Source organism: Mus musculus, chromosome 7, assembly GCF_000001635.26.
Source record: "Mus musculus strain C57BL/6J chromosome 7, GRCm38.p6 C57BL/6J".
Classification (NCBI taxonomy): Eukaryota; Metazoa; Chordata; class Mammalia; order Rodentia; family Muridae; genus Mus; species Mus musculus.
In genome coordinates this window covers 31,858,954-31,880,986 of record NC_000073.6, presented here as the reverse complement: position 1 = coordinate 31,880,986, position 22,033 = coordinate 31,858,954, and the positions used below count along the sequence as shown (strand labels likewise).

Below are 22,033 nucleotides of genomic sequence, written 5' to 3'. Positions count from 1 at the left end.
TTATCTCTCAGAATGAGATGGCTGTCACAATGACAGATGAGGATTTATCAAATATATGGGTTAGAATGATGTTTGGCAAGGGACCAGGGGTGCAAGAGACACACATTGTGTTGGGTATGAATCAGAACAGTCATAAAGGTTGGTGGTAATGATGCAGGTTACTAACTGGGAGGCAGGTAACTACCTGTGAGAAAGGTAACTAAATGTGAGGAATGTGACTAAATGTGAGGCAAGTGACAGGGACTGTGATGAAGATAACTGTGAGGTTGATGACAGTGAGTCTGAGGCAGGTGACTAACTGTGAGGCAGGTGACTGTAAGGCAGGTGACAGGACCTGTGATATAGGTGACTGTGAGACACGTGAATGGGAGGTAGGTGAAAGGGACTGCGAAGCAGGTGACTGTGAGGCAGGACCCCTTACCTGTGAATATTCCCCATACTGTTTTGGTGACCCTGACAGGAATGTGGAGATCTGCCCTTGGGCTAGGAGATAAGTTCATGGTTAAATAAGAGAATTATTAAATTCTTCAGAACTAAGGAATCTGGGCTTTTTGTTAATGCAATTTTAAAAGGAGCTGTTTCATGTATATCTTGGCTATCTTCTGAATAAATGATACAGAGGCCATTCTATTTATCTAATCAAGCATTATAGCAGAAAAAGTGGGAAGCCATTAATCTGCTCTAATTATTTAAGCTAAACTGCCTAACTTCCAACAACATTCCCCAAGATACTTTGGGGGGGGGGTGCAGCAAACTTTATTGATAGAATTCAAGATAGTAGGGAGGTCTCCCTAGGCCCCTCCTGTTATGGGGGACAGGGGTGAAAATTGTGACGGAGATGCTCAGTGTTGGGGGCCAAGTTGGGATAGGGACTCCTCAGCAACCGAGGGCCTCTCTCTTGCTCTCAGTGTCCTTGCTGTGGTGGGTGGTCCAGGGTTTCTTACACCTTGGAGGCCATGTAGGCAATGAGGTCCACTACCCTGTTGCTGTAGCCATATTCATTGTCATACCAGGAAATGATCTTGACAAAGTTGTCATTGAGGCCAATTCCAGCCCTGGCATTGAAGGTGGAAGAGTGGGAGTTGCTGTTGAAATCACAGGAGACAACCTGGTCCTCAGTGTAGCCCAAGACGCCCTTCAGTGGGCCCTCAGATGCCTGCTTCAGCACCTTCTTGATGTCATCATACTTGGCATGTTTCTTCAGGCAGCACATCAGATACACGATGGACACATTGTGGGTAGGAACACGGAAGGCCATGCCAGTGAGCTTCCCATTCAGCTCTGGGATGACCTTGCCCACAGCCTTGGCAGCACCAGTGGATGCAGAGACGATGTTCTGGGCAGCCCCAAGGCCATCACTCCACAGCTTTCCAGAAGGGAAATCCACAGTCTTCTGAGTTGCAGTGATGGCATGGACTGTGGTCATGAGCTCTTACATGATACCAAAGTTGTCATGAATGACCTTGGCCAGGGAGGCTAAGCAGTTGGTAGTGCAGGATGCATTGCTGACAATATTGAGTGAGTTGTAACATTTCTCATGGTTCACTCCCATCACAACCATGGGGCATCAGCAGAAGGGGCATAGATGATGACCCTTTTGGCTCCACCCTTCAAGTGGGCTCTGGCCTTCTCCATGGTGGTGAAGACACCAGTAGACTCTACGACATACTCAGCACTGACCTCACCCTATTCGATGTTAGTGGGGTCTCTCACCTGGAAGATGGTGATGGGTTTCCAATTGATGACAAGCTTCCCATTGTCAGCCTTGACTGTTCCATTGAATTTGCCATGGGTGAAGTCATATTGGAACATGTAGACCATGTAGTTGAGGTCAAAGAAGAGGTCGTTGATGGCAACAACCTCCACTTTGCCATGTGGAGAGCAGATGGCAGCCCTGGTGACCAGGCACCCAATATGGCCAAATCAGTTCACACTGACCTTCACCGTTTTGTCTACTGGACAAGGCTGGCACTACACAAGAAGATGCAGCTGTCTCTGGAATAGTGAGGAGCAGAGATCTGGCTGTCTCTGCTCCAGGTGTTTTCCCATGGTGTCTTCTTAAGACCCTTTCCTGGTAGCTGAATTCTCTTTTTCTTTTTCCTACTCTCCCATGGCTGATGGAAGTGCATCCTTGTTTTTGATTCTACCCAGCCTTTGGTATATCAGTTTTTATTAACAAATCAGAGAATAAATTGTTCAATAACAGACCTGGTCTCAAATAATTAGTTGAAGACTGTTGAGATAGTGCAGTGATTAAAGGTGCACTGATTGAAGGTGAACACCTGAGTTCAAATTTCAGAACCCACCTGGTAGAAGAAGAGAAGTAACTTCTCTAAATTGTCATTTAACCTTCCACATACACACACACACACACACACACACACACATACACAGCTTGATACCTCTGTCTATACACAGTCACACAGAAAAAAGCACACAAACACATGAACACACACCTACAAATGTCTGTGAAAACTGCCATCAGTAAGCATTAAGAAAGCTCCTAATGAAAAAAATATGAAACAATTTGACAAACAAAGTAAATAACACATTAGATTGTACTATAATGGTAAAATAACCTATAAACCCATGCTGGTGTGAATGGTTGCATGGCAGGTAAATGAACATTACTGAACCCGGCGGGATCTGCGGGACCCAGAGGTCTCTCCACTCTACAGGACCCCTAGCAACCCAGGACCTCAGAATCATGGGTGAGTGGAACTGAACATCAGCATCAAAGAATCCCAGAGTGTCTTGTGCCAGCAGGAAGAGGGACAAAGGAGCCCCGAACTACCAGAGGCTGGGATTCATTCTGGTTTGGGCCAGCCCGGCCATCTTCTCTGAACCCAGTGGAGGGAGCCGAGGACCCAGAGGACTCTCCACACCACAGGACCCCTAGCACACCAAAAACCTAGGCATCATGGGACTCAGGAAGTAGATCGGAGCTCCAGACTTCTGGACACCTGCCCTGCATAAGGAGAGCTTGACTGCAGAGAGTGCTCTGACCACTATGACTCAGGTGAGAGTTGGACTACCAGGATGGCTGAAACAGGCTAACAGAATCAAAGGAGGAAAAAGCTTCAGCCAGAGACAGCTATATCTTCTAACACCAGAGATTACAATATGGCGAAAGGCAAGCATAAGAATATTACTAACAGAAATCAAGAACAATGGGCATCATCAGAACCCAGTACCCCACTATAGTTAGTCCTGAATACTCTAATACACATCAAAAGCAAGACTAGGATTTGAAATCATATCTCCTAACAGTCGTGGAGGTTTTTAAGGAGAGCATTATAAACTCATTAAAGATTAGAGGAGAAACTGCGAAACAGGTGTAAGCTCTTAAAAAATTACAGGAATAAACTGCTAAACAAGTAGAAGTACTTAAAAAAGGAAAAACAAATATCCCTTAAAGAGTTATAGGAAAACACAACAAAACAGGTAATGGAATTGAACCAAACCACCCAAGATCTAAAAATGGATGTAGAAACAATGAAGAGAACCCAAAGGGAGACAACTCTGTATATAGAAATTCTAGGAATGAAATCACGAACCATAGATGTGGTCATCAGCAACAGAATACAAGAGATGGAAGCGAGAATCTCAGGTGCAGAAGATTACATAGAAAGCATGGACACAACAAAGAAAATGCAAAATCCAAAATGACCCTAATTCAAAACATCCAGGAAATCCAAGACACAATGAGAAGACCAAACCTACGGAAAATAGGTATAGATGATAACTTTTCTGATAACGGAACCACATATAGACCCAACAAAGAAAGAGGACTTCAGACCAATTTCCATTATGAACAGCGATGCAAAAATACTCAATAAAATTCTTGAAAACTGAATCGAAAAAGACATCAAAATGATCATCCATCATGATCAAGAAGGCTTCATCCCAGGCATGATCAGATGGTTTAATATATATAGAAACCAGTCAATATAATCCACTATACAAACAGACTGAAAGACAAAAACCACATGATCATCTTGTTAGATGCTGAGATAGAATTTGACAAAATCCAAAACAACTTCATGAGAAACGTCTTCGGAAGTTCAGGAATTCAATGCCCTTACCTAAACATAATAAATGCAATATACAGCAAGTGAGTAGGCAACATCAAACTAAATGGAGAGAAACTCAAAGCAATCCCAATAAAACCAGGGGCTACAGAAGGCTGCCCACTTTCTTCCTACCTATGCAATATAGTACTTGAAGTCCTAGCCATAACAATTAGACAACAACAGGAGACCAAGGGGATACAAATTGGAAAGGAAGAAGTCAAAATATCACTCTTTGTAGATGATACGGTAGTATATATGTGACCCTAAAAATTACACCACAGAACTCCTAACCTGATAAACAGCTTCAGTGCAGTAACTGGATATAAAATAAACGCAAACAAATCAATGGCCTTTCTCTACACAATGGACAAACAGGATGAGAAAGAAATTAGGGAAACAACGCCATACACAATAGTCACAAATAATATAAAATATGTTTGAGTGACTCTAATTAAGTAGGTGAAAGATATTTAAGATAAAGACTTCAAGTCTCAATCATGTGTTTGGAGTCCCTCAGAGACCACTCTGCTCAGGGGAGAGTACAGACTGCAGAAGTGACACAGCTTCTGGGACAGGCAGAAGCACACAGCTTCTGGGACAGACCTGGTTTTACACTCCAGATATCCAGACACCTTTTCTGCCAGAGGAGAGCTAGCTGTCTTGGAGGTCTCTGACTGCCTGAGCATGTGAGGGAGCCATCTTGGGTCCTGGGTCCCTTGGAGAACAAACTGCCCAGATCAGGTCTCAGACTGTAGAGGGTGAGCAAGTGGTCTGCAGAAGTGACACAGCTTCTGGGACAGATCCCATTTCAGGCTCAAGACATCTGGTAACCTTCCCCAACAGAGGAGAGCTGTCTGACAGGGAGGGCACTGACTGTCAGAGCAGGTGAGGGAGCCATCATGTGTCCCTGGTCTCACAGAGTACAATCTGTGCAGGTAAGCTGGCAGACTAATTTGGCAACACATCTTCTGATACAGGCCCTGTTTCAGGCATTCATCTTCATCCAGAAGGCAGGTCTGAATGCCAGACCTCTGTGCACATTCCCTCCAAGAAGAGAGCTTGCCAGCAGAGAATACACTGACCACTGAGACTCAGGGGAGAACTGGGCTCCCAGGACTGCTGACAGAGGCTAACAGAATCACAGGAGGAACAAGCTCCAACCAGAGACAATTCTAAAAACTAATGCCAGAGATTACCAGATGGCCAAAGGCAAATGTAAGCATCTTACTAACAGAAACCAGATCACTCACCATCATCAGAACCCAGCACTCCCACCTCAGCCAGTCCTGGATACCCCAACACATCTGAAAATCAAGACTCGGATACAAAATCATATCTCATTATCCTGATTAAAGATAAGGGCATTCACAATTCACTTAAAGAAATACAGGAGAACACTATTAAATAATTACAAGTCCTTAAAGAATTATAGGAAATCACAATCAAACAGGACATGGAATTGAACAAAACCATCCAAGACTTAAAAAGGGAAGTAGAAACAATAAAGAAACCCACACGTGAGACAACTCTGGAGATAGAAACCCAAGGAAAGAAATCATGAACCATAGATTTGAGGATCAGCAACAGAATACAAGAGATGGAAGAGAGAATCTCAGGTACAGAAGACTCCATAGAGAACATGGGCAAAAGAATCAAGGAAGATGCAAAATGCAAAAACATCCTAACTCAAAACATTCAGGAATTCCAGGTCATAATAAGAAAACGAAACCTATGGGTAATAGGAGTAGATGAGAATGAAGATTTTCAACTTAAAGGGCCAGCAAATATCTTCAACAATATTATAGAAATAAACTTCCCAAACCTAAAAAAAGAGATGCCCATGAACATAAAAAAATCCTACAGAACTCCAAATAGACTGGAACCGAAGAGAAATTCCTCCTTACACATAATAATGAGAACAATAAATACAGTAAATAAAGACAGAGTATTAAAAACAGTAAGGGAAAAGAGTCAAGCAACATAAAAAGGCAAACCTATTAGAATTACACCAGACTTCTCATCTGAGACTACAAAATCTACATGATCCTGGACAGATGTTATACAGACTCTAAGAGAACACAAATGTGAAACCAGGCTACTATACCCATCAAAACTCAATTACATAGATGGGGAAACCAAAGTATTCCATGCCAAAACCAAATTCACACAATATCTTTCCACCAATCCAGCCCTTCAAAGGGTAATACAGAGAAAACTACAATACAAGGATGGAAATTACAGCCTAGAGAAAGCAAGAAAATAATCCTTCAACAATCCTAAAAGAAGACAGCCATAAGAACAGAACCCCAACACTTACAACAAAAATAACAAGAAGCAATAAACTTTTCCTTAATATCTCTTAATACCAATGGACTCAATTCCCCAGTAAAAAGACATAGACTAAAACATTGGCTATATAAAAAGGACCCAACATTATGCTGCATACGGGACACCAAACTCAGGGACAAATACACATACTATCTAATAGTAAAAGGATGGAAAACAATTTTCCTAGGAAATGGTCCGAAGAAACAAGCTGGAGTAGCCATTCTAACATCGAATAAAATCGACTTCCAACCCAAAGTTATCAAAAAAGACAAGGAGGGGAACTTTATGCTCATCAAAGTTATAATATTCCTAGATAAAGTCTCAATTCTGAATGTCTGTGCTCCAAATGCAAGGGCAGTACATTTACAAGAAACTTTAGTAAAGCTCAAAGAACACATTTCAACTCACACAATAATAATAATGGGAGACTTCAACACCATACTCTCAACATTCGGCAGATCCTGGAAACAGAAACTAGACAGAGACAAATGGAAACTAACAAAATTCATGAAAGACATGGATTTAACAGATATCTAGAACATTTTATCCTAAAACAAACAGATATACCTTCTTCTCAGTACCTCCTCCAATATTGACCATATAATTGGTCACAAAAGAGGCCTCAACAGATCCAAAAATATTGAAATTATCCCATGCACCCTATCAGATTACCATAGAGTAAGGCTGATCTCCAATAACATCATAAATAATAGAATGCCAACGTGGAAGCTGAATAACACTCTACTCAATGATCCCTAGGTCAACGCAGAAGTAAAGAAAGAGATTAAAGACTTTTTAGAGTCTAATGAAAATGAGGCCACAACATAACAATTCTTATGGGAAACAATTAAAGCCACCCTGAGAGGAAATTTCATAGCTGTGAGGGATGCCAAAAAGAAAATGGAGAGATCATATGCTAAAACCTTGACTGTACACCTAAAAGCTCTCGAATGAAAGGAAAACAATTCACCCAAGAGGAATAGATGGCAGGAAATAATCAACCTCAGAGCTGATATCAAACTGGTGAAAACAAAAAGAACTGCTCAAAGAATCAACCAAACCAGGAGCTGGTTCTTCGACAAAATCAACAAGATAGGTAAACTCTTAGCCAGACTAACTAGAGGGCACTGGGAGAGTATCTTAATTAACAAAATCAGAAATGAAAAGGGAGATACAACAACAGAATCTGAGGAAATTCAAAACATCATCAGATCATACTACAAAAGTTATACTCAACAAAATTGGAAAACATGGATGAAATGAAAAATTTTCTAGACAGATACCAAGTACCAAAGTTAAATCATGATCAGAATAATGATCTAAATGGTCTCATGTCCGCTAAAGAAATTAAAGCACTCATTTTTAGTCTCCCAACCAAAAAAAAAAAAAAAAGCCCAGTACCAGATGTGTTTAGTGCAGAGTTCTATCACACCTTCAAGCAAGATCTAATCCCAATTGTCCTCAAACTGTTCCACAAAATAGAAACAGAAAATACTCTACCCAATTCATTATATGAAGCCACAATTACTATGATAACAAAACCACATATAGACCCAAAAAAGAAAGAACTTCAGACCAATTTCCCTTATGAGAAGTGATGCACAAACACTCAATAAAATCCTCGGAAACCAAATCCAAAAAGGCATCAAAATGCTCATCTGTCATGATCAAGAAGGCTTCATCCCACATATGTAGTGATGGTTTAACATACAGAAATCCATCAACATAATACACTATATAAACAAACTAAAAACAAAAACCACATGATCATCTCATTACATGTTGAGAAAGCATTTTACAAATTCCAACGGAATTTCATGATATAGTCTTCGGAAGTTCAGGAATTCAAGGCCCAACCTAAACATAATAAAAGTAATATACAACAAACCAGTAGCCAACATCCAACTAATGGAGAGAAACTCGAAGCAATCCCACTAAAATCAGTGATTAGAGAAGGCTGCCCATGCTCTCTCTATCTATAAAATATTGTACTTGAAGTCCCAGCCAGAGCAATTCCACAACAACAGGAAATCAAGTGGGATACAAATCAGAAAGGAAGAAGTCAAAATATCATTCTTTGCAGATGATATGATCATTTATGTATGTGGCCCTTATATTTCCACAGGATAGCTTCTAAATCTGATGAACAGCTTTGTGATGTAGCTGGATATAACATTAACTCAAACAAATCAATGACTTTTCTCTACACAAAGGATAAACAGACTGAGAAAAAATTAGAGAAACAACACCCTTCACAATAGTCACAAATAATATAAGATATTTTGGTCTGACTCTAACTAAGGAAGTGAAATATCTGTATGATAACAAGTTCAAATTTCTGAAGAAAGAAATTGAAGAAGATCTCAGAAGATGGAAAGATCTCCTATGCTCATGGATTGGCAGGATTAATATAGTCAAAATGGCTATCCTGCAGAAAGCAATCTACACATTTAATGCACGCCCCATCAAAACTGCAACTCAATTATTCACTGAGTTAGAAACGGCCATTTTGAAATTCATCTAAAATAAAAAAAACCTAGGATAGCAAAAACCAGTCTCAACAATAAAAAGAACCTGTGGGGGAATCACCACACCTGATATTAAGCAGTATTACAGAGCAATTGTGATAAAAAAAATACTGCATAGTACTAGTCCAGCAACAGACAGCTAGATCAATGAAACACAATTGAAGATCCAGAAATGAATCTACACACCTAAGGTCACTTGTTCTTTGACAAGGAAACTAAAGCCATCCAGTGGGAAAAAAGACAACATTTTCAACAAATGGTGTTGGCACAACTAGTGGTTATCATGTAGAATTCTAATTGATCTATTCTTGTCTTCTTGTCAAAGTTCAAGTCTAAATGGATCAAAGACCTCCACATAAAGCCAGAGACACTGAAATTTATAGAGGAGAAAGCCGGGAAAAGCCGCAAGATATGAGCACAGGAGAAAAATTCCTGAACAGAACAGCAATGTCTTGTGGTGTAAGATTGAGAATCAACAAATGGGACCTCGTAAAATTGCAAAGCTTCTGTAAGGCAAAAGACACTGTCAATAAGACAAAAAGGCCACCAACAGATTTGGAAAGGATTTCTACCAATCCTAAACCTGAGAGGAGACTAATTTCCAATGTATACAAATAACACAAGAATGTAGACTTCAGAAAATCAAATAACCCCATTTAAAAAATGGGGCACAGAATAAACAAAGAATTCTCAACTGAGGTATATGGAATGGCTAAGAATCACCTGAATAAATGTTCAACATCCTTAATCATCAGGGAAATGCAAATCAAAACAACCCTGAGATTCCACCTCACACTAGTCAGAATGGCTAAAATCAAAAATTCAGGTGACATCAGATGCTGGCGAGGATGTGGAGAAAGAGGACCATTCCTCCAATGTTGGTGGGATTGCAAGCTTGTACAACCATTCTGGAAACCAGTCTGTGGTTCCTCAGATAATTAGACATTGTACTACCAGAGGATCCAGCAATATCTCTTCTGGGCATATACCCACAAGATGGTCCAATGGATGATAGGAACACATGCTCCACTAAGTTCAAAGCAGCCTTATTTATAATACCAGAAACCAGATGTCCCTCAATAGAGGAATGGACACAGAATATGTTGAAATTTTACACAGTGGAGTACTACTCAGCTATTAAAAACAGTGAATTCATAAAATTCCTAGGTAAATGGATGGATCTAGAGGGTATCATCCTGACTGAGTTAACCCATTCACAAAAGAACTCGAATAATATGCATTCACAGATAAATGGATATTTGTCCAGAAATTTAGAATATCCAAGATACAATTTGCAAAACACACGAAACTCAAGAACAAGGAAGACCAATATGTGGATGCTTCACCCCCCCCCCTTTTAATGCGGAACAAAATACTCATGGAAGGAGTTACAAAGACAAAGTTTGTAGCTGAGACCAAAGGATGGGCCATCAAGAGACTGCCCCTACTGGAAATCCATCTCATAATCAGCAACCAAATACAGACTCTATTGTATATGCCAGCAAGATTTTGCTGAAAGACCCCTGATATAGCTGTCTCTTGTTAGGCTATGCCAGAGCCTTGCTAATACAGAAGTGATTGCTCACAGTCATGTATTGAATGGAACACTGGACCTCCAATGAAGGAGCTTGAGAAAATACCCAAGGAGATGAAGGAGTCTGAAACCCTGTAGTTGGAACAACAATATGAACTAACAAGTACCCCCAGAGCTTGTGACTCTAGCTGCATATGTAGAAGAAGATGGCCTAGTCAGCCATCATTGGGATGAGAGGCCCCTTTGTCTTGCAAAATTTATATATATCACAGTACAGAGGAACACCAGGGCCAAGAGGAGGAACTGGGTGGGTAGGAGAGAAGGGTCAGGGAAGGGTATAGGGGACTTTTGGGATAGCATTGGAGATGTAAATAATGAAAATGTCTAATAAAAATTTGAATCAATATACAAACTTAGGTTTCAGCTTTCAAGAAACACCACTGCAGGAGCTCTATGTACTACAGGAGCTGTATAAAGTGGCATAACCTCCCGTCCAGCTTCTCCCTCCCTCCACCCTTTCAAAGCTATGTGGTTCTTGACCTTCCATGTTTCAGGATACCTTTCCACTGGTATACATTTTGCCTATGGCTCCTAGGCTTTCCAATGCCAGGATACCCGCCTATGCTAACAGAAACACTTATCACCCCCTCTACCATGGCAACTTGCATTTACACTCAACAATCGCACATGTTTGGAAAATATTTACCTATTGTTTGCTTCTCTCAACACTTTCCAGAGCCTAGTCTCCTGACGTTTTTCTACATTTCTCTCTCTCTCTCTCTCTCTCTCTGTGTGTGTGTGTGTGTGTGTGTGTGTGTGTGTGTGTGTGTGTGTGTGTGTGAGAGAGAGAGAGAGAGAGAGAGAGAGAGAGAGAGAGAGAGAGAGAGAGAGAGTGTTTGCAATGTCAAGGGTCCATACCTGAGCGAACTCATTCAGTATTTGTCATTCTGAGTCTGATTTATGCACTGTTAAAACATGACCTTCATATACAATAGACTTCTTTAAACCATGAATGAGAAAATTATCTCATTTGCAGAAAATGAGTGAAACTACAGATCACACTGAATCTGGTAAGCTATTTTATCTGTCTAATAAATTTCTTTAGCAATTAACTGATTTCTAAAGTATGTGTTGGAATATTTCTTTATTATTTTTTATCAAATTATTTTTGTGTACAGGTGTTTCCCCAGCATGTATGTGTGTGCACCGTTTGATGCTTGTGGACTATGGAATAAAAGAGAGGCCATCAAATTCTGGAGCTATAATTGGATTGATAGATGTTGCTTTGCTAAATAAGAACAAAGTATACCAATTTTGGGCTAGCTTTCTGGGGCTCAGTGCAAGATGGAGGACTCCCTTCATTGGAGTGGCTTTTCATTTTCTGACCTTTGTCTTGGAAATTTGAACTTCACCCAAACATCTACATGCATGGCCAATTCCACATAGCCATGGTTAAGATTGTAAGTACAACTTCCTTCTGATAAGAATCCATTCACGTAGCAGCTGAGATTCCTGAAATTACTCCCCATGCTATGAGGTATTTCAGTGCCTTCGCCAGCTGCCAATGACATTTGCCCATGCTGGATATTTCTACCCCCTCTCTTCTAAAACTATGGAATCTGTAAATCATGCCAATTAGTATTGATCTATTACCTGGCAGTTGGTCCTGGTATTTTTCTACTACCAAACACTAGCACTAGTCTTCTGAACACCTCAGTTTGTCACATCTGCACCATTTACCCTCATGGACCAATAGCAGCCTACATCCCCATGGACAGAGAGAGTAAAAAATGTGTATTATTTATTAGTTTGTATTATGATGTATTATATCAACTTTTTCACAGCAGGGTGTTAGCTGCCATGTAGGAGCTGGGATTCAACCTGAGTCCTCTGAATGATCAGCCTATTCCCTTAACCACAAAGCCATCTCCTTAAATTCACAGACTGAGCTTTCTAAGAATTACTTTTTTTTTAAAGACAAGTTGCTCCAGCACAGGGTGGCGTCAAAATTACTATGTGGCTAAGGATGACTTTGAATTTCCTATCTTCCTTTTGACACCTCTAAGTGCTGATTATTCTGGTGTGTACCACCAACATCATAGTTTTGTGCACTGCAGAGCATCAAATCCAGGGTCTCACAAAGCTCAGCAAGCACTTTATCCATTTAGCTACATTTCTAACCCAAGAGTTAAATAACATGTGATGTTAAATATATGTATGTAGTAAAATATATTACAATTTATTTTATATTTAATATAATAGCATTATATTTAAAACAAATAACAAGAATTAAATCATATATTTATACACATACATATACACATGCACATACACATAAATATACACAAATGTGTGTGCATGTTTTTGTGTGTTTATTTGTGTGTGTTTGTGTGTGTGTGTAATAACCAAAACATAAAGTAATTTGATGTTCATAGGCAGATAATATGGTTTCCTTCATTTAAGGCCACCAAGAAATTCAGGGGATTCTAGTTCAACTCCTGTCAATATCCATCAATATACAAGTATCATTTGCTATTTTCTACTGCTTTCTGAAGATTCTTTCCCATTTGTATAAATCAGTATCATGGTTGATTTTGCAAAGGTGGACAAGGATACACAGGGCTAAATTGAGCTGCATTTAGGAGGAAATTATGAACACAGACATTTGCAATGAAATACATTCTTTTTTGGTTTAGTTCCCAAGGTTTTCAGGAGACCTCCAATGCTCAGTTCTCATCTTTATGAGTTTTGCTGGCATCCGCATCTTTTCATTTTCCGAAGATATATAAAGACATGTGTGTCCCTGATGAAAAAATTTTGAGGAATTTCATTCTGATGTTAACACATCTTTATAGCATATTGAATGATTTAATTCCACCATTTTTTATAATTCATTGTCTCTTGGGTACTGTTGTTTCTTTCTCATTAATTTTGAAAATTTTATATTTGAGAAAGCAATATATGTTCTGTCTCTGAGGGACTTTATTCTTACCTTTTGTTTTATAATAATTCATTAAGATGTGATAAGATCTTTCTACAACTGCTTGCCCTCTATGATTGTATGGTAAACTGGCAATTATGCTTTATATTTTAATAAGCAAAGAATTGCTTCATCTTATTGGGGATATTTGTCAGTCTTTCTTGTACAGGCACTTTCACAATAGCCTTACATGCTGTAATGTATAATTACAGATTCAGCCTTCTCAGAACCCAAAGGAGTTACTCATTGAAACCCTGAATATGCATTAATGGTACACAACAACAGAATTTAGTTTTTCAAATTCTGAAAAATATAATACATAAATGGGCCAGATTTTATTTTATTTTATTTTATTTTATTTTACTTTATTTTGTTTTATTTTATTTTATTTTATTTTATTTTATTTTATTTTATTTTATTTGGAACCTGTATGGTTACTCCTGGCAGAACCTCTGCTGATGTCCACCCTTCTTAGGTGATTCTACATTGTATTAAATTGACACCTGAAGCTGACTATGACACCACCCTCCAATGAAATTTCATCAGGCGCAAAGGCACCCCATCTCATTTTGCTATTGTCAATTAATTTCTTCCATAACAAAACCATTGGTTATGGTGGCAGCAGCTTTAGATATGGTGGTGGCAGCAGCTATTGCCAGTTAATTTTTTCTCTAATTGACCCAATACAGTGGCAGCAGAAACAGGATTTCTTTGGTAACTTTCCCAATGTTCTAGATTCCCTAATGAAACACACACACACACACACACACACACACACACACACACACACACAGGGCCTTCTATTTTAACATGCCTTAATCTGCTCAATGGCTGGACCACTTCCAAACCTCTGCATGGCTAACACACTCCTCCTATATTATCAATTTATTAGTAAAATCTATATTTCATTTCTGTTTCTGTAGACCCAGTTGGTTAGCCTCCTGGGCTGCTCTTACCCAGCTCTTTCATGTTGGCTTACTCTCTGTCCTTTATGTCTCAGCTATGACAGCTATACTTTTCCTGGCATGAGGGCTAACTCCTTCTCCTTGTCTTTAGCTGTCAAGCATTCATGGATTAGCTGGGTTACCTGAAAGGGTGACTATAAAAGAAAAAGAACTGGTGTGAGAGAAAGATAAAGCCAAGACAAAATTTCTGATCAAAGCAAAGTTTAATTTTCAACTCTCTGTTTATATAGGGAAAGCCTACAGACTCCATCCTTTGTTTCATCTGGATTGAGTTGTAAAGCAAGCTCAGTGGGCAGTCAACTCCTCAAAGCTCCTGTAAGAAATTGCAAATGTGGCAAGGCCAGATGACTCCAGCTAAGTTGTAAAACCATCCTGGGTTTGTTTAGCCTACTCAAGAATGGGGGAAGATGATAATTCCCCCATTTGATTCATTAAAGATGAGCAGTTATCACTAGGTGGACAGGGTCACAAGATTTACTTATTTTCCATAATCCCGAATAGGCTATAGAGTGGTTAAGTGAACATGCCTCCCTTAGATCTGTGTCCTTATTGCTCCTTCTTACCCATAATGGATAACAATCATAAATTTTGATGTATGTCTTTGGTTTAGGTTGCTAGAAACACAAGAAAACTCCTATTCTTCGCTGGCTACCAGCCTTCAAAAGCACAGTCTTTCACATTTATACCAAACCCACAAAGGAAATATGAATATGTATTCAATGTATTTTCTCTTAGAGAAGATTAACTGCTATGGTGAATAGTGAGCTTGCTAACAGTGATCCTATCTGAAGGCAAGCAATCTGTTTCCAAAAGTTAAAAGCAACAACATTAAAGTTGTCTGCAGGAATATCCCAGGTACTCAATTCAGCTGCCAATTGACAATTATGAAACACAAAGTCTGGTCACGAGTCGTATGGGGAGTAGCTTTAAGAATTGATAGAATAGACTTACTCACCAGTAAGAGTTGACACTATACTCCAGGTTAACTCAGCTGGCTGTTAGGGATTTTGAGCTGTCTTGATCATTGGTATCATAATGAATAGAAGGCTCAGGATTAGAGGAGAGGTGACTGCCCAAGAGGTCTCTGACTAAGACAGCAGTTGAGGGAGCCATTTTGGGTCCTGGGTCCCTCAGAGACTATTCTGTGAGGTGAGAGTGTAGAGTACAGTAGCAACTCAGATTTTGGGACAGACCCCTTTTCGGGCTCCAGACATCTGGTCACTTTCCCTGCCAGAGGAGAGGTGCCCTCCCGGAAGGACTCTGACTGCAGGAGCAAATGAGTGAGCCATCATGGGTCCAAGGTCCCTCAGAGACCAGTCTGTGCAAGTCAGCTCTTCGGAGGCTGTGTGAGCTGACTGCAAAAGGGACAGAACTTCTGGGACAGGCAAAAGCAACACAGCTTCTGGGAGAGACCCCATTTTGTGTACCAGACATCCAGCTACTTTTCCTGCCAGAGAAGAGGTGTCCACCCAGGAGGGCTCTGACTGCCAGAGCAGGTGAGGGAGTAATCTTGGTTCCTGGGTCCTTCAGTGACTTGTCTGCATAGGTTAGCATGTGGACTACAAAAACTACATAGCTTCTGAGACAGGCAGAAGTGACATAGCTTCTGGGAGAGACCCCGTTTCAGGCTCCAGAAATCTGGGCACTTTCCATGCCAGAGTAGAGGAGGACTCTGAATGCCAGAGAAGGTTATGGAACCATCATAGGTCCTGGGTACCTCAGAGACCAATGTGCAGAGGTCAGCTCTGCAGAGGGTGAGCAAGGAGACTCCAGAAGCAACACAGATTCTGGTACAGACCCTATTTTAAGCTCAAGATATCTGAACACTTTCCACAACAGAAGAGAGGTGTCCACCATGGAGGGCTCTGAAATTCAGAGCTGGTGAGAGAGCCATCTTGCGTCCCATGTTCATCAGAGAGCAGTCTGTGCAGATGAGCATGCAGACTGCAGAGCAATCACATCTTCTGGGACAGTCCATGTTTTGGACATTCATCATCACCAAGAAGGCATACATCTGTGCACCTTCCATGCAAGGGGAGAGCTTGTCTGCAGAGAGTACTCTGATCACTGACAGTCAGGAGATAGAGCTGGGCTCCCAGGACTGCTGACAGAGTCTAACAGAATCATAGGAGGAACAAGATCCAACCAGAGACATCTCTAACAACTAGTGCCAGAGATAAACAGATGGTGAAAGGCAAACATAAGAATCTAACTAACTGAAACCAACACCAATCACCATCATCAGAACCCAGCACTCCCACCTCAGCCATTCCTGGATACCACAACACACCCGAAAAATAAGACTCGGATTTAAAATCATATATCATGATGCTGGTAGAGGACATCAAGAAGGGCATTAATAACTCACTTGAAGAAATACAGGAGAACAGTGCTAAAGAGTTAGAAGCCCTTATAGAGGAAACAAAACATCCCTTAAAGAGCTACAGGAAAACACAACTAAACAGGTGATAGATTTGAACAAGAGCATCCAAGACCTAAAAAGGGAAGTAGAAACAATAAAGAAAAGTCAAAGTGGGACAGCTCTAGAGATAGAAAGCCTCGGAAAGAAATCGGGAACCATAGATGAGAGCATAAGCTACAGAATACAAGAGATAGAAGAGAAAATCTCAGGTGCAGAAGATTCAATAGAGAACTTGGGCACAACAAACAAAGAAAATGCAAAATGCAAAAAGATCCTAACTCAAAACTTCCAGGAAATCCAGGACACAATGGTAAGACCAAACCTATGGATAATATGAGTAGATGAAAATGAAGATTTTCAACTTAAAGGGCCAGCAAATATCTTCAACAAAATTATAGAAAAAAAATTCGAAAACCTAAAGAAAGAAATGCCCATGACCATACAAAAAGCCTACAGAACTCAAAATAGAATGGACTAGATTGGAATCCCCCCCCCCCGACACATAATAATAAAACCAACAAATGCACTAAATTAAGATAGAATATTAAAAGCAGTAAAGGGAAAAAGTCAAGTAACATATAAAGGCACGCCTATTACATTTACACCAGACTTCTCACCAGAGACTATGAAAGCCAGAAGATCCTGGACAGATGTTATGCAGACCCTAAGATAACACAAATTCGAGCCCAGGCTACTATACCCAGCAAAACTCTCAATTACCATAGATGGAGAAACTAAGGTATTCCTTGATAAAATCAATTTCATACAATATCTTTCCATGAATCCAGCCCTTCAAAGGATAATAAAGGGGAAACACCAACACAAGGACGGAAACTACACCCTAGGGAAAAAAAAATCGTTCAACAAACCTAATAGAAGACAGCCGAAAGAAAAGAATCCCAACTTCAACAATAAAAATAACAGGAAGCAACAATTATTTTTCTTTAATTTCTCTTAATAATAATGAACTCATGTACCCAATAAAAAGACATAGGCTGGACCTGGGGCACAAGCCCCTTCCGCTCCACTCGAGCCCCGGGCTACCTTGCCAGCGGAGGTGCCCAACACCCGCAAGAGCCCACACAGGATTCCCCACGGGATCCTAAGACCTCTGGTGAGTGGAACACAGCGTCTGCCCCAATCCAATTGAGCGGAACCTGAGACTGCCGTAAATAGGGAAGCAGACTACCTGGGCCTGACCTGGGGCACAAGTCCCTTCCACTCCTCTTGAGCACCGGGGTACCTTGTCAGCGGAGGTGCCCGACACCCGCAAGGGCCCAGACAGGATTCCCCACGGGATCCTAAGACCTCTGGAGAGTGGAACACAGCGTCTGCCCCAATCCAATCACGCAGAACGTAAGACTGCAATAAATAGGGAAGCAGACTACCAGGGCCTGACCTGGGGCACAAGTCCCTTCTGCTCCACTCGAGCACCGGGGTAATTGCCAGCGGAGTCGCCTGACACCCGCAAGGGTCCACACAGGATTCCCCACAGGATCCTAAGACCTCTAGTGAGTGGAACACAACTTCTGCCAGGAGTCCGGTTCGAACACCAGATATCTGAGTAAATTCCCTGCAAGAAGAGAGCTTGCCTGCAGAGAATACTCTGCCCACTGAAACTAAGGAGAGTGCTACCCTCCCAGGTCTGCTTATAGAGGCTAACAGAGTCACCTGAAGAACAAGCTCTTAACAGAGACAACTATAACAGCTAGCTTCAGAGATTACCAGATGGCGAAAGGCAAACGTAAGAATCCTACTAACAGAAATCAAGACCACTCACCATCATCAGAACACGGCACTCCCACCCCACCTAGTCCTGGGCACCCCAACACAACCGAAAATCTAGACCCAGATTTAAAAACTTTTCTCATGATGATGATAGAGGACATCAAGAAGGACTTTCATAAGTCACTTAAAGAATTACAGGAGAGCATTGCTAAAGAGTTAAAGGCCCTTAAAGAAAAGCAGAAAAACACAACCAAACAAGTAGAAGTCCTTAAAGAAAAACAGGAAAACACATCCAAACAGGTGATGGAAATGAACAAAACCATACTAGAACTAAAAAGGGAAGTAGACACAATAAAGAAAACCCGAGGGCGCCATCTTCAGCTCCAGAAAGCCGGCCACCTTCCTGGTGAGAGCACGGGGGTCTGCCCGGCCTGAGAGGTTTGTGTCACAGGAGCCGGCAGGAGCCTTCTTGGCTCCGGGACTCCGCGGGGCAGGCTGCACGGGTGACCGTGTGGAATACAGAGGCCAGCCGTTTCTGGTATGGGCGAGAGTCGCAGAGCCTCTGGGGCGGCGCCATCTTCGGCTCCAGACAGCCGGCCACCTTCCTGGTGAGAGCACGGGGGTCTGCCCGGCCTGAGAGGTTTGTGTCACAGGTGCCGGCGGGAGCCTTCTTGGCTCCGGGACTCCGCAGGGCAGGCTGCACGGGTGACCGTGTGGAATACAGAGACCAGCCGTTTCTGGGACAGGTGAGAGTCGCAGAGCTTCTGGGGCGGCGCCATCTTCGTCTCCAGACAACCGGCCACCTTCCTGGCGAGAGCCACAGAGCTTCTGAGGCGGCGCCATCTTCGACTCCAGACAACCGGCCACCTTCCTGGCCAAAGCAACACAGCTTCTGGGAAAGATCCTGTTTTGGGCCTTCACCTTCAGCCAGGAGGAGGTCCAAACACCAGATAACTGTACACCTTCCCCGAAAGAGGAGAGCTTGCCTGCAGAGACTGCTCTGACCACTGAAACTCAGAGGAGAGAGCTTGTCTCCCACGCCTGCTGATTGAGGGTAACAAAATCAACAGAGGAACAATCTCTTAACAAAGACAACTATAACAACTAACTCCAGAGATTGCCAGATGGCGAAAGGTAAACGTAAGAATCCTACTAACAGAAACCAGGACCACTCACCATCATCAGAACCCAGAACGCCCACTTCGCCCAGTCCAGGACACCCTAACACACCTGAAAAGGTAGACCTGGATTTAAAAGCATATCTCATGATGATGGTAGAGGACATAAAGAAGGAATTCAATAACTCACTTAAAGAGATACAGGAGAACACTGCTAAAGAGTTACAAGTCCTTAAAGAAAAACAGGAAAACACTGCTAAAGAGTTACAAGTCCTTAAAGAAAAACAGGAAAACACAACCAAACAGGTAGAAGTCCTTATAGAAAAACAGGAAAACACATCCAAACAGGTGATGGAAATGAACAAAACCATACTAGACCTAAAAAGGGAAGTAGACACAATAAAGAAAACCCAAAGTGAGGCAACGCTGGAGATAGAAACCCTAGGAAAGAAATCTGGGACCATAGATGCCAGCATCAGCAACAGAATACAAGAGATGGAAGAGAGAATCTCAGGTGCAGAAGACTCCATAGAGAACATCGGCACAACAATCAAAGAAAATGGAAAATGCAAAAAGATCCTAACTAAAAACATCCAGGAAATCCAGGACACAATGAGAAGACCAAACCTACGAATAATAGGAGTGGAAGAGAATGAAGATTTTCAACTCAAAGGACCAGCAAACATCTTCAACAAAATTATTGAAGAAAACTTTCCAAATCTAAAGAAAGAGATGCCCATGAACATACAAGAAGCCTACAGAACTCCAAATAGACTGGACCAGAAAAGAAATTCCTCCCGACACATAATAATCAGAACAACAAATGCACTAAATAAAGATAGAATACTAAAAGCAGTAAGGGAAAAAGGTCAAGTAACATATAAAGGCAAGATTATCAGAATTACACCAGATTTTTTACCAGAGACTATGAAAGCCAGAAGAGCCTGGACAGATGTTATACAGACACTAAGAGAACACAAATGACAGCCCAGGCTACTATACCCAGCCAAACTCTCAATTACCATAGATGGCGAAACCAAAGTATTCCACGACAAAACTAAATTCACCCATTATCTCTCCACGAATCCAGCCCTTCAAAGGATAATAACAGAAAAAAAACAATACAAGGACGGGAACCACGCCCTAGAAAAAACAAGAAGATAATCCCTCAACAAACCTAAAAGAAGACAGCCACAAGAACAGAATGCAAACTTTAACAACAAAAATAACAGGAAGCAACAATTACCTTTCCTTAATATCTCTTAATATCAATGGACTCAATTCCCCAATAAAAAGACATAGACTAACAGACTGGCTAAACAAACAGGACCCAACATTCCGCTACTTACAGGAAAAAGACAGACACTACCTCAGAGTGAAAGGCTGGAAAACAATTTTCCAAGCAAATGGTCTGAAGAAACAAGCTGGAGTAGCCATTCTAATATCGGATAAAATCGACTTCCAACCCAAAGTTATCAAAAAAGACAAGGAGGGACACTTCATACTCATCAAAGGTAAAATCCTCCAAGAGGAACTCTCAATTCTGAATATCTATGCTCTAAATGCAAGGGCAGCCACATTCATTAAAGACACTTTAGTAAAGCTCAAAACACACATTGCACCTCACACAATAATAGTGGGAGACTTCAACACACCACTTTCATCAATGGACAGATCATGGAAACAGAAACTAAACAGGGACACAGTGAAACTAACAGAAGTTATGAAACAAATGGACCTGACAGATATCTACAGAATATTTTATCCTAAAACAAAAAGATATACCTTCTTCTCAGCACCTCACGGGACCTTCTCCAAAATTGACCATATAATTGGTCACAAAATAGGCCTCAACAGATACAAAAATATTGAAATTGTCCCATGTATCCTATCAGACCACCATGGCCTAAGACTGATCTTCAATAACAACATGAATAATGGAAAGCCAACATTCACGTGGAAACTGAACAACACTCTTCTCAATGATACCTTGGTCAAGGAAGGAATAAAGAAAGAAATTAAAGACTTTTTAGAGTTTAATGAAAATGAAGCCACAACGTACCCAAACCTTTGGGACACAATGAAAGCATTTCTAAGAGGGAAACTCATAGCTCTGAGTACCTCCAAAAAGAAACGGGAGAGAGCACATACTAGCAGCTTGACAACACATCTAAAAGCCCTAGAAAAAAAGGAAGCAAAGTCACCCAAGAGGAGTAGACGGCAGGAAATTATCAAACTCAGGGGTGAAATTAACCAAGTGGAAACAAGAAGAACTATTCAAAGAATTAACAAAACAAGGAGTTGGTTCTTTGAGAAAATCAACAAGATAGATAAACCCTTAGCTAGACTCACTAGAG

The 22,033-nt window shown here is 41.1% G+C and overlaps 1 pseudogene; it reads right to left on the bottom strand.

Annotated features, from left to right (window-relative positions):
* Gm9120 (predicted gene 9120) lies at positions 743-1,965 on the bottom strand (annotated as a pseudogene).